At 33.6% G+C, this 13,764-nt stretch overlaps 1 long non-coding RNA gene across 2 annotated transcripts; it reads right to left on the bottom strand.

The window, feature by feature from the left end:
• Positions 1 to 370: 370 nt before the first annotated feature.
• On the bottom strand, positions 371 to 4,858 carry LOC113314299. 2 transcript variants are annotated; one of them, XR_003342356.1, is made up of 6 exons: positions 4,447 to 4,858; positions 3,963 to 4,142; positions 3,808 to 3,884; positions 3,420 to 3,558; positions 3,222 to 3,314; positions 371 to 762 (listed from the first exon to the last, which is right to left on the bottom strand). It is a non-coding gene; the product is annotated as an uncharacterized LOC113314299 (long non-coding RNA). The 2 variants fall into 2 exon arrangements; XR_003342355.1 differs by having other exon boundaries at positions 3,222 to 3,558.
• Between the last annotated feature and the right edge of the window lie 8,906 nt (positions 4,859 to 13,764).

Here is a 13,764-nt window from a genome sequence, read left to right as displayed (position 1 = left end):
ATGCTTTTGGTTTTAACATAAAACTTTATTTTATTTTTACTTTTTTTGTTCCAAAAATAATCCATGGTTGCACCAGTGGAAAACAACCGATTTAAGATAGTCAGGTGGTGTCGTTTTAACGAGTTAAACGACACTTTCGGAGTGTTGCTAAAAGTGTCGTAGATTCAGTGTCTTTTTCTAGAACGACACTTTCTGAGTGCCGCTGAGTGCGACAGCTGGGTATCGTCGTAGATTTGATTTTTTTAATATAAAAAAAATTAGTCAGATCTGGCTAGTTGACTCCAGTTATTCTTACTGGGCTGAAATAAATCTGATTCAAATTCAAATTGTACTAAAATAAACTCAAATTAAACTGAAATTTAAATGACAATTCAAATTCAAATTCAAATGACAATTATTCAAGTTCTCAAATTCAAGTGAAATTCAAATTCTCAAATTCAAATTCTATATAGAACCTGATTTGTCTAATACCAAATGACAACTCGATTACATTGAACTGTACTCATAAATTTAGTCCAAAATCATTACAAAAAACTTCTAATTATTAAGGTTTCTTAAGTGATACAAGTCTTGAGAATTTCAACAACAATTTCAGTCATTGGGATCTTGGCACTAGCTTGCGTGAGAGCAGAACTGTAGACGCAAAACTCTTTCAACCATTTCTACATCCAGCAGGAGCAACGATCTTACCATCAACCATGACATCAGTTAGCCTCATGAGACCATCGGGAACAGAGTGACGGCATCCATGAAGGTATCAAACTACATTCAGAAGAAGAGTAAGTCAGACCGTATATGTTAGGTTTACATGACTTCAAACATAATATACACGGAGGTGGTCTAATACACCCATCATCAAGACAACAGCAACAACAACATTTACATAGTGACTTCATTCCTAACATCAATATATGGGGATGAACAAATAAAGAAGGAGACAGGCATTATGACTAAATATCGAGCAAGAAATTCACTAACTCAGAAAGACAAGCTACTTGAGTTTCAAATCCCATCAATGACTACGACTAAATATCGTGCATTCTGTAATGGAAACTTCTATGAAACTCGCACTCATCAGCATTATCTGGGATCCAGGAAAAACAACATCTTATTACCAGAAAAGAAAATAAGAAGAAAAGAAGGCATTCACTTTGCATCTATGTCAAACCATCAAGCATAAGAAGACAATACTCAATGCAGCAATTTTGTCGCAACACCCTGTATACCCTGCCCTAGTTATAACTCGCTATTATAAGCTCTATGCTCTATGTTACACACTTATGCTAGCTATTTAGATTTCTTAACTACGCATTTCAAAATCCAATAATTGTATGTAGCAAATAGCATAATGGTCAGTTTTCATATAGGATGATAACTTTGTGTAGCTATTCAATGGTGTGAACAACATTACAAAAGACTAACCCAACAAAAGCAATCATAATATACCCTTAATTATCAAGTAACCGAGTTCAAGGTAGTTTTTTCACAACCCTCCAAATTACTGCCACCTTGACTCCTTTCCATAACCAAAACCCCCCAAACAACTTCATGAGATTGTGTTCATTTTTATGCAAAAGCCCATTATTCTAAAGCCCTCCTAATTTTACAGTTCTTAACTACAATTCCTAACCACGGATTCTCAGAAATTGAAAATCATAAAGACTAAAGAACTGAAAATAAATTATTACCTAAGCATAACCCTGAGTATGAATCTTCATATGTATAAAGAAGATAAAAAACAACAACAAGAAGTGAATGAATCTCCATATGCATAAAGAAGAAAATGAATCTCCTAGAAATAGATTGTGTTCCTGACAGCATCAAGAAGTGAATGAATCTCCATATGCATAAAGAAGATAAAAAAAACAACAAATAAACAAGGATTGAACGAGCGTTGTTATCTAAGCATCCCCATCCGAATATTCATCATCTGCACATTCAGCTAGTGCTAGTTCCTGACAGTATCAAGAAGGGAATGAATATCCATGTACATAAAGAAGATAAAAATATCTTAAAACCACTTCCTCATCAACCAACTCATGGTTTTGTTCAGAATCAGTGTACACTGTAATGTGAATTCTATTCTAAATACATTTTATCTGCACAAGGTGCAGAAACGTGAGAAAATTGTACTGATTGATGAACCGGTGCCACAACCATAACCATAAACATGTGCAACATATAAACTACTGTTATGCTGAACTATTCTACTGCATACTGGCTCAAACACAAAAATTCTTCTCTAAAGATTCCAAGAATGAGTAACTGGCTTTATTTCATGTTCACGACATTGAGATCTGATACAATTGTTCAAATGACCGTAATCTGTAAAGTTAAGGAAAAATTGTCACACAAACCTAACATTTTCTAACTATTGGTTTAAGATCAAACTCCTAATGTACCTATAGTTCTCTATAGTGCAAGGAAGATAACAACTCTTATTAGCTAGTGAGAAACGGCAAGCCCTGTACAGAGTGGGCTATTTCAAAATCATCATCTCCTCAAAGTTCTGCTAGAGAATGATCAAGTCTCAGCTGGTTTACGAGTATAATCCCACCCATCAGCTTCATCAAGTAAAAGAGGCATATAATTGACATGGATAATGAGGGCTTCACTAACTCGCATCACAACATAACTAGAGCACCCAGAATCCAGTACAAGACTCTTAATTCTACATCACAAACATATATAACAGCTGCAAAATCATAATCCAGCAAACCAGAATCGACCTGACGGGCCATATGGGACAACACTGAGTGAATGACTTTACCAAGTCACGCTTCCTCAACACTGACACAACTTACCACCAGTCCCCAGTATAACCCTGAGTATCAAAATTATAGCCCCAAACCTAAAATTTGTTTACAAATCAGGAAACTACACATATAGATACAGTAAGATCAACCGGGTCAATACTAAAGATGTCTGCAACATCAATTTCTTCTTTGCTAATAACTACATTCCCGAGCACAGAAATTATGATCAACATGAACATTTTAGCATACCTAGAAATATTGAACTGTAAAAAAGAAGCAGACGACAACACTAGTTGAGATAAATATACAGGACAACATAGTGTGATTATCTAACCCCATAGAGTATCTTAATTGCAAAGTCTATGTAAGTTTGCACTACTGTTCAGCAATTAACGCATGTACGGTAAGAAGAAAAGAAGCTTTCATTGAAAGGGACAAACATTTTATTGAAACGAGCATTATTACCTGATCATCTACATCTGAATACTCATCATCTCCCTGAAAGCATCAAGAAGTGAATGAATGTTCAAATCTCTTTTCACATTATTACCTGATCATCTTCATCCGAATACTCATCATCTTCAGTACATAACACAATGAGATACATAAACACCAAATGCAAAGGAGTTGAAAGAATAACCAAGCGAGAAAAGACCTGAATACCTAGTGACCACATTTAACTTATTTGGAGTACAAATATTATTGTACAACAGAAGATTACAATAGGTTTCCATCAGTATCGGTAAGCTAAAGCCCCCCCATAACACAGCAAGTAAACCTCTTCCAAGCATATAATCATATCCTAAAAAAAAAATAGAAATTGAAGCCATCAATTGAATAGAGTACCAAAAAAATTCATTTCCTTAAGATTTTTGGTGAACCAAGTTTCCACAAAGACCTGTAATAGCCATAAGCCACTTCAACTGGCTCAAGTTTCAATTCACTTAAACTCTTAAGACATACCCAAGGAACATAATCTATTATGAGCTAAAAACATGAAACAAACTCATTCTTACAGTTCTAATTCCATTTGACATAGCAATTGTCTTACCGGCATAGTGTCATAACCATCAAAGATTAATTTCCCAACTAGACATCATAAAAAGACGTTTGTGAATCTTTTCGAACCTGTACAAAACATTAAGCTTGTTATAATACACCTGAGTCTATAACAAATAACCCTTTACAGTAAAAGAAGAAACTTACAATCTTGCTCTCCCTATCTAAACACTCCTTCACCACCACCAATTTAGTCCGTACAACCTCCACCACTAGCAGCCAGCTAGTTATCATCACTACCAATGCTTTGTCAAACTCATTGATTCCCTCTCCAAGCATCAATTCACCAGCACCAATTCAGTCCACACAACCTCCACCACCAGCGATCTAGTTACCATCAACACCAAAAATTGTTCATACAAAACTAAAAATTATCAATACAAGCATACTAAAACTAACAAATCAAACCCAATATTGGAATCATACATACCACATAACTGGTACAGTTTTGTTTGACAAAAATTACAAATCCAAAACCCAACATCATAATCCTTGAATAACCAATTTTGTTTAATAAAAATTCTGGATAACTTAATTGCTTCGTTAACAAAGATGAGTGATATTAAAACCCCGTCAACCAAAATCAAACCTTACTTAAATAATGAAAAATAGGGAAAACGCTAACTTTTACCTGATTTAGTTTGTAGAAAATCAAACCCCTAAACAAGCACGAAACATGAAATTGATTAAAGAACAACAAAAAATGGGTTTATTTTGAAGGTAAGGGTTTTGAAGAAATGGTTTTAGAATAAGAGATTTTAATGGTTGATTTTTTCTTTCTGGTTCATAGAGGTGGTTTTTAGGTTCATGAAGGCTGATTCCTTTAGATAATTAGCAAATAGATCTGGAGAGATGAAGGTTCTTAGCAGAAGGATGAAGATGAGGAGATCTGACAAAGTTAGGGTTCTATCTAGAGAGGAGAACGAGAGGAAAAAAAAAGCTATAACCTTTGAGATTTTGATACTGATATAGCAAACAAGGTGAGGGAGAAGGAGTTCTGTTTCTGGCTCTCTAAGATGTAAACAAGGCGAGAAACAAGGAGAGAGACGAGAGAGTAATAATAATGAAATAGACGGAGAAAATACAGATATTATCATTATGAGGACACATGGCGCCATATTAGGGTAGATAAGCAGGTGAGATGTTTTTCATAAAATAATCTTACCACAGAAATAATACTATTAGTATGTCGTTTCCTGAGTCAACCAAAGTCCTAATATAACCACGTGACTTTAATCAGCAACAAAATCATTTGTGTCGTTGTAAAAGTCAACCAAAGTCCAACTACAACGACAACTTGATTTTAGGCAACGACGCATTCGATATGTGGTGGTTTTGAGAATTAGGTTTTTGTGTCGTTTCATAAAGTCTCAAATAGCCTCTTTTCCACTAGTGTTGATGGTAAGTATTTATGTCGACTACAATTTTTTATGTCGAAAAATATACTCATAATAAGTATATTTCCCAAATTAATCGGATAATACTTTACGAAATTTGTTTTCGTTTTTATGAGATGAACATATTTCCGCCATAATCAGGGGAGACTATAAACTATCAGCAATAATTGGAGTTAATTAACTTGAATGTTACATCGGTTTCTCTCCCATCATGATCAAATTGAAAAAGGCCGCTATCGACTAGGCGTGAAATGTCTCATTTGCTTTTATATAAGCATTTACCTCTTTAAGAGGAAAATCTAGTCACATCTAGTAAAATAAGTAGCATTCCATAAGATGCTACTGGTAGTGCTCCAATTGAGTGTACCAAATACACGATGCACATTCTCAAAGTTATTATCACCTCATTTGTAGAGGAGTAGATTATAATTCCCATGGGCGCTGGTACAATTCTGTGATTTTTTTTCAAGATATGCATACACTTGAGAATTGTGTGGGATCGCAATTAGTTAATATATTATCGAATATTCATTTAAAGCCGCTATTAAAATAAATGATGGTGGTTTTAAACCCCTCTGTAGAGGAATTCGACATATGTGATTGGTTAACACACAATCCAATTTACATTGGATTAATTTCTTGATTGACATAATTTTGGATCCAAGACTTAACACCTTAAAAGTGCCAAGACTATTAATTACGGGTTGGTGTAGTCAGAATGTGTTATACGAGAAATATATTCGTTGTAAAAACGATTTGATGGTTTTTTTTTTTGCTCAGACCCTAAGATTGGTTCAATAATTGTGCTTCTTATAAGACATATTTGGCGTGGTAGCCTTGAAGGACTCGTATGTGGTCGGAGAACATATTGAATTTGTAATCCTTGGAGGATTTAAATTATATTTAGGCAGACACCTTATTTTCTTACATAAGGTTTAACAATCCTTTATGTGTTTTCAGAAATTTGGTACACAACCAAAAATCCGGATTAATTAGTTGATGATTTCAACGTTATAGGTCTCTTGGGTAGTCCTTAAAAACATTAAAATCCACACTTTGGCAGCATAAATTCTATTATTTTTCTTTCTTAAATCTGCAGTTAGAATTATGCTAGCTTAAACTCGTCTTTGAGGTAGATTAGAGTTATGATTTTGATGCTCGTTTTCTGTAATACTCATATACTTGAGTTAGCATTCATAAATCGTCAAAAGTTTCACTCTTTTTCCTTCGTTTCAGGTTTTGTCCCACATGGTTTTTCCTGACAAGGTTTTAACGAGGCAACATCTTGTTGACATTTGATTTTCATTTAAAATGTTGATATTGTGCTCTTTTTCCTTCTTCCAAAATTTTCCCCAATGGGTTTTCCTGACAAAGTTTTAACGAGGCAATTAGCTTAGACACAATGTCATCAGGGGAAGTGTTATAAATGTGTAATTATGTTAAGAATATGTAGGATGAATCTCGTTTATTAATGGGATGTCTTTGTGTCTAGCCCTATAAATAGAGGCTCTAATGTTTATCTATTATACGCTGATGAATAGAATTTTTCCCTACTTCTTCCCCTTTACTTTTCGTGTCTCCTTCTTTATTTTCTAGTTTACAATATAGAAAACACTAGTGACATTTTCATGCAAATCGAACTGATAAAGGTAGCTGCAATGTGCACCCCGATTTTTTTGAGAGTGGAGCACAAATTTGGAATCCGTGTTAGTTGGTCTTGACAATATGATATGGAGCATTATGACGATCAACATACCTCGGAAGTTTAGAAGTCAACATCGTCATCACCAAAAACAGAGAAATAGCTTTAATTATATCTAATCAAATAAGAGGCGCGATCCGTTCACAGACTTTGTCACACAGTCTCCTAGCCAATGGATCTTGTAAGTTTAGACGGCTAAGATTTAAACCAGACACGCGGGTTCTAATAAGTTTCCATGACCCGGTTCAACAGTTTAGATGTATTTTTTCAGCTTTCGTTCTCTCCTTTTCTTCTACTGTTATCCACCGAAACAAATCGTTAATGGTTGCAGTCGATCGATGATACTCATGAACACCCAAACAGACACAATAAACCAATTCAATTAAGGAAGAAGGCACATAGAATTTGAAAGAAAACCCATGAAGAAAATTAAGCAAAAATCATGATTGAAGTTGAAAAATAGGGGGTTTTTGGGAATGATTGTCACCTTGCAACCAAGAGAACGAAATCTGAAGGAATCAAGAAGACCACGTTCGCAAAACCTTTTGAATCTTATTAACTTTAATTACATCATGATGACCTCCTTATTTGTTCATAAACAAAACAATTTAATTACAGTCTCATAACCGAAGTACAGAACAATGATTTAGTGGGAAAAAAAGAATTGAAACATGATGTCGAAAAATTCAATTGATTATTTGACATCATCTCAATCCCTAAATCAAAATCCTAGACAGGAAATAATTTGATAATCAAAACCCTAGACATGAAATAATTATTTCGAGATCTTAAGACTTTCCATTGTTTCATCAATCGATGAACCTTTTTAATTTCATGGAAACTGGAAGAAGAATGGAGAGAAAGATGAAAAACAATGAAAAGAATATTACAAAAGATATCGGGTCATGGGTTGTTCAATAAATCTGCGTGTTTATCAACTAATCACGTCCATTCAAAGTGGACAAAATCAACGGCTCAGGCACTCTGTGATAATGTCTGTGAGATTGGGTATGTGAGCGGATCGCGCACCATCAAATAATTAGCATGTGTACTTCAGAAAAGAATTAGCATGTGTACTTCAACTTGGATGTGAATATCATGAGATTGCATCCGGCACCACTATGTACAGTTAAAAGATGCAGGAGACTTTCTCCTTGATATACGTCTGTTTTTTATCTTTAAGGATTGAGATTCAGATCTAAATATTCTCGTTCTCGGAAAGCCTCCCACACTACACCAAAATCAGGATTTTGTAACGGTGCAACCTGTCACAGTTTATTTTTCAGTCACAGATACACCTGTGATAAGTCCTGCAACAGTTATAACTGTTATTAAATTTTGTATTCGTGATAATAATTAGGAATATATTAAATTCTTTTATTAGTCACAATAATATTTGTTGACAACTTTACAGACAATCACAATTATAATTCAAAGTGATGATTCCACCCAAATATTTCAACACATCTAAAACAACCCCAAAATTATAACACTTTGAATTTTACTTGTCACTAATTTTCCCACATTTGTACAAACTAACAATTATATTTCATTTCTATAAATCAAAATACATTTTTCTTTTTTTTCTTTAATTTTCTTATTAGAAAACAGGATCAAGACCAAGTCAACAAGTCATGACTTTATAGAAATTTGACTTTGACATATCTGCTTCTTCCGAAGACGGTGAAAATTACCAGACTACCCTTATCGTAATAAGTGCAATAAAAATTCCGAAGATTGTGAAAATGACCAGACTACCCTTATCGGAAATAAGTAAAGTAAATATTACAGACTGTTAAAATGACCATACTACCCTTAATGGAAAAAAGTGCAACAAAATATTATGCAGACTGTGAAAATGACCAGACGACCCTTATCAGCAATAAGTGAAGTATATATTACAGACTGTGAAAATGACCATATTACCCTTAACAGAAATTAGTGCAATAAATATTAAGGAAACTGTGAAAATGACCAGACTAACCTTATCGGAAATAAGTAAAGTAATTATTACAGACTGTTAAAACAACCATACAACCCTTATAAGAAATAAGTAAAGAAAATATTACAGACTGTGAAAATGACCATTTTACCCTTACTGGAAATAAGTGCAATAAATATTATGGAGACTGTGAAAATGACCAGACTACCCTTATTGGAAATAAGTAAAGGAAATATTACACATTTTGAAAACTACCGTATTACCCTTACTATGACAATGACCATATTACCCTTACTAGAAACAAGTGCAATAAATATCATGGACACTATAAAAATGACCATATTACCCTTACTAGAAATAAGCGCAGTAAATATCATGGAGACTATGAAAATGACCAAACTACCCTTATCAGAAATAAGTAAAGTAAATATTACATACTATGAAAATGACTATTTTACCCTTACTGAAAATAAGTGTAATAAATAGTCTGGAGATTATGAAAATGACCTGACTACCCTTATCAAGAATAAGTAAAGTACATATTACAGTTGTAAAAATGACCATATTACCCTTACTGGAAATAAATGCAATAAATATCATGCAGACTATGAAAATGACCAAACTACACTTATCAAAAATAAGTAAAGTAAATATTACAGACTAAAAATGACCATAGTACCCTTACTGAAAATAAGTGCAATAAATATCATGGAGACAAAGAAAATTACCAAACTACCCTTATAAAAAATTAGTAAAGTAAATATTACAGACTATGAAAATAACACTTTACCCTTATTGGAAACATATGCAATAAATATTATGGAGACTGTGAAAATGACCAGACTACCCTTATTGGAAATAAGTAAAGTAAATATTACATACTGTGAAAATGACCATATTACCCTTATTAGAAATCTATAAACGTCATGGAGACTATAAAATGACCAAACTGCCCTTATCAAAAATAAGTCAAGTAAATATTATAGTCTTTGGAAATGACCATTTTACCCTTACTGGAAATAAGGTTAATAAATGTTATGGAGACTGTCAAAATGACCAAACTACCCTTATCGGAAATAAGTAAAGTAAATATTACAAACTATGAAAATAACCATATTACCCTTAATGGAAATTAGTGCAATAAATATTATGGAGACTTTGAAAATGACCAGACTATCGTTATCGGAAATAAGTTGAGTAAATATAACAAACTGTGAAAATGACCATATTACCCTTAATGGAAATTAGTGCAATACTGTGAAAATGACCAGACTACCCTTATTAAAAATAAGTAAAGTTAATATTTGAGACTGTAAAATGACCATATTATCCTTACTAGAAATTATCGCAACAAATATCATGGAGACTATAAAAATGACTGAACTTCCCTTATTAAAAATAAGTAAAGTAAATATTGTAGTATGTGAAAATGACCATTTCACCTTAGTGAAAATAAGTGCAATAAATGTTATGGAGACTGTGAAAATGACCAGACTACCCTTATCGGAAATAAGTAAACTAAATATTACAAACTGTGAAAATGAACATATTACCCTTGATAGAAATTAGTGCAATAAATATTATGGAGACCGTGAAAATGACTAGACTATCCTTATCGTAAATAAGTAAAGTAAATATTACAGATTGTGAACCATTTTACGCTTATTGGAAATAAGTGCGGTAAATATTACGGAGATGTGAAAATGACCATTTTACCCTTACGGTCGTAACGGTAAAATGGTCATTTTCCGGTAAGGGCAAAATGGTCACTTTCACAGTCTATAATATTTATTTAGATTATTTCCGATATGGGTAGTCTGGTCATTTTCTTTGTCACCATGATATTTATTGCACTAATTTCAGATAAGGGTAATTTGGTCATTTTCACTGTCAGTGATATTTACTATACTTATTTCTGATAAGTGTAGTCTGGTCATTTTCACAGTCTCCATAACATTTATTGTACTTATTTCCCCTAAGGGTAAAATGGTCATTTCACAGAGTCACATAATGCAATATTTACTTTATTCATAACCGAAAAGGGTGATCTGGTCATTTTCACAGTTTCAATAATATTTAATATTTATTGCACTTATTTCCAGTAAGGGTAATATGGTCATTTTTACTGGCTATAATATTCACTTTACTTATTTCCAATAAGGGTAGTCTGGTCATTTTCACGGTCTCCTTAAGATTTATTTCACTAATTTCCAGTATGGGTAGTAGGGTCATTTTCACCGTCTGTGTGATATTTATTGCATTTATTTCCAATAAGCGTAGTTTGGTCATTTTGACAGTCTCCATAACATTTATTGCACATATTTCCCCTAAGGGTAAAATGGTCATTTTAGCAGACTGTAATATTTACTTACTCATATCCGATAAGGGTAGTCTGGTCATTTTCACAGTCTTCATAATATTTATTGCACTTATTTCCAATAAGGGGAGTATGGTCATTTTCATTGTCCGTAATATTCACTTTGCTTATTTCTGATAAGGATAGTCTGGTCATTTTGACAGTCTCCATAATATTAGTTGCACTTATTTCCAGTAAGGGTAAAATAATCATTTTCACAGTTCGTAATATTTTCTTTACTTATTTTTGATAAGGGTAGTCTGGTCATTTTCACAGTATCCATAATATTTATTTCATTAATTTCTAGTAAGGGTAGTATAGTCATTTTCACCGTTTGTGTGATATTTATTGCACCTGTTTCCAATAAGGGTAGTTTGGTCATTTTGACAATCTCCATAATATTTATAGCACTTACTTCCAGTAAGGGTAGAATAGTCATTTTCACAGTCTATAATATTTACTTTACTTATTTTTGATAAGGGTAGTTTGGTCATTTTCACTGTCTTTATGATATTTATTGACTTATTTCTAGTAAAGGTAATATGGTCATTTTCACAATCTGTAATATTTACTTTACTTATTTCCGATAAGGGTAGTATGGTCATTTTAACTGTCTCCATGATATTTATTGCACTAATTCCTAGTAAGGGTAATATGGTCATTTTTACATTTCTTAGATTCTGGGATAAGAGTAGTTTGGTCATTTTTACATTCCTTAGATAGTATATTTATTCTAATAAGGGTAGTTTGGTCATTTTCACGATCTCTTGAATTCGCTGCACTTGTTCAAGTAACGGTGGTCCGGTTATTTTCACAGTCTCCACAAAACTTGCTACATTTATTTCGGCAAGGGTAATTTTATCTTTTCATATAGTAATCTGCAAACTGAGTTTGTAAATTCTGACATTTCACAACTTCAGTAAACCGGAATGAGAACCACGGCTCTATCTCGAGTAATTTGGCAAACTGAGTTTGTAAATTCTGATATTTCACAACTTCAGTTCACCGGAATGAGAACCTCAGGTCAATTTCTAGTAATCTGGCAAACTGAGTTTGTAAATTCTGATATTTCACAACTTCAGTTCACTGGAATGAGACCCTCAAGTCAATCTCTAGTAATCTGGCAAACTGAGTTTGTAAATTCTGATATTTCACAACTTCAGTTCACCGGAATAAGAACCACGACTCTATCTCGAGTAATCTGGCAAACTGAGTTTGTAAATTCTGATATTTCACAACTTCAGTATACCAGAATGAAAACCACGACTCTATCTCGAGTAATCTGGCAAACTGAGTTTGTAAATTCTAGTATTTCACAACTTCAGTTCACCGGAATGAGAACCTCGGGTCAATCTCTAGTAATCTGGCAAACTGATTTTGTAAATTCTGATATTTCACAACTTCAGTTCACCGGAATGAGAACCTCGGGTCAATCTCTAGTAATCTGGCAAACTGAGTTCGTAAATTCTGATATTTCACGACTTCAGTTCACCGGAATGAGAATCTCGGGTCAGTCTTTAGTAATCTGGAAAATTGAGTTTGTAAATTATGATATTTCACAACTTCAGTTCACCAGAATGAGAACCTCGGGTCAATCTCTAGTAATCTGGCAAATTGAGTTTGTAAATTCTGATATTTCACAACTTCAGTTCACCAGAATGAGAACCTCGGGTCTATCTCTAGTAATCTGGCAAACTGAGTTTGAAAATTCTGATATTTTACAACTTCATTTCATAGGGTTGAACTGGCAACCGGATTGGTTGGGTTGATCCCCAACTTTTAAGACTCTATATATATGATTGGCAGCTTACTTTGGGGTATCAACCTCATTTTGTTTGAGATTATGTGTTATTGAAAGCAGGGAAACAATACATTTCGCTTCGTGGGAGTCAACCCATCAGATTTGTTCCCTTTTCTCTATCTTTTATTTTTATTTTTTTTTGTTTTTTTTTGCAATTTATAATTTCCCACCTTGATTTCTATGACTCAATTACATTGAGGATAATGTAATATTCATATGACCAGCTGTGTAGCGGGTCTGAAACATTTAGTACTTGTGTCGACTCCTGCGCTCTCATGCCAGTTGTTTGCAAAATGTCTACTTTATACTGACAGTGTTTGCAAAATGTATGTTGGTTTGCTATTAATGGTAGTGGTGTTTTATTTTATTGCGTAGCTGATAAAAGAAAATAAAACGGATACATTGTTGTGGCGATATGTAAGAGGTCATGTTGATGCGAAAGAGTTTGTTATGTACCGTGTGAATGGGTTTGTTTTCTCTCCCAAGTATCATGAAGAAATAGTTGTTAGTCAAGACAGTGGTGTTTGCATGACAGCAAACACCACATTTAGGAGCAAGAAAGGCGATAAAAATCCCAAATATGTATTGACCAAGTGGTATGGGGTTGTTAATCAAAGTATTGAGTTGTACTATGGTCAATTTACTGAGGTTGTGTTTTACTGTGAATTGGTGAAAGAGGGAAGTGGGAGCAAAATTTGTCTAAAACTCACAGTCTACAACATGTACATCAGTTCATAAAACTCACAGCAAG

Source organism: Papaver somniferum, chromosome 9 (genome assembly GCF_003573695.1).
Source record: "Papaver somniferum cultivar HN1 chromosome 9, ASM357369v1, whole genome shotgun sequence".
Lineage (NCBI taxonomy): Eukaryota > Viridiplantae > Streptophyta > Magnoliopsida > Ranunculales > Papaveraceae > Papaver > Papaver somniferum.
This window is presented reverse-complemented; position numbering and strand designations above follow the sequence as displayed.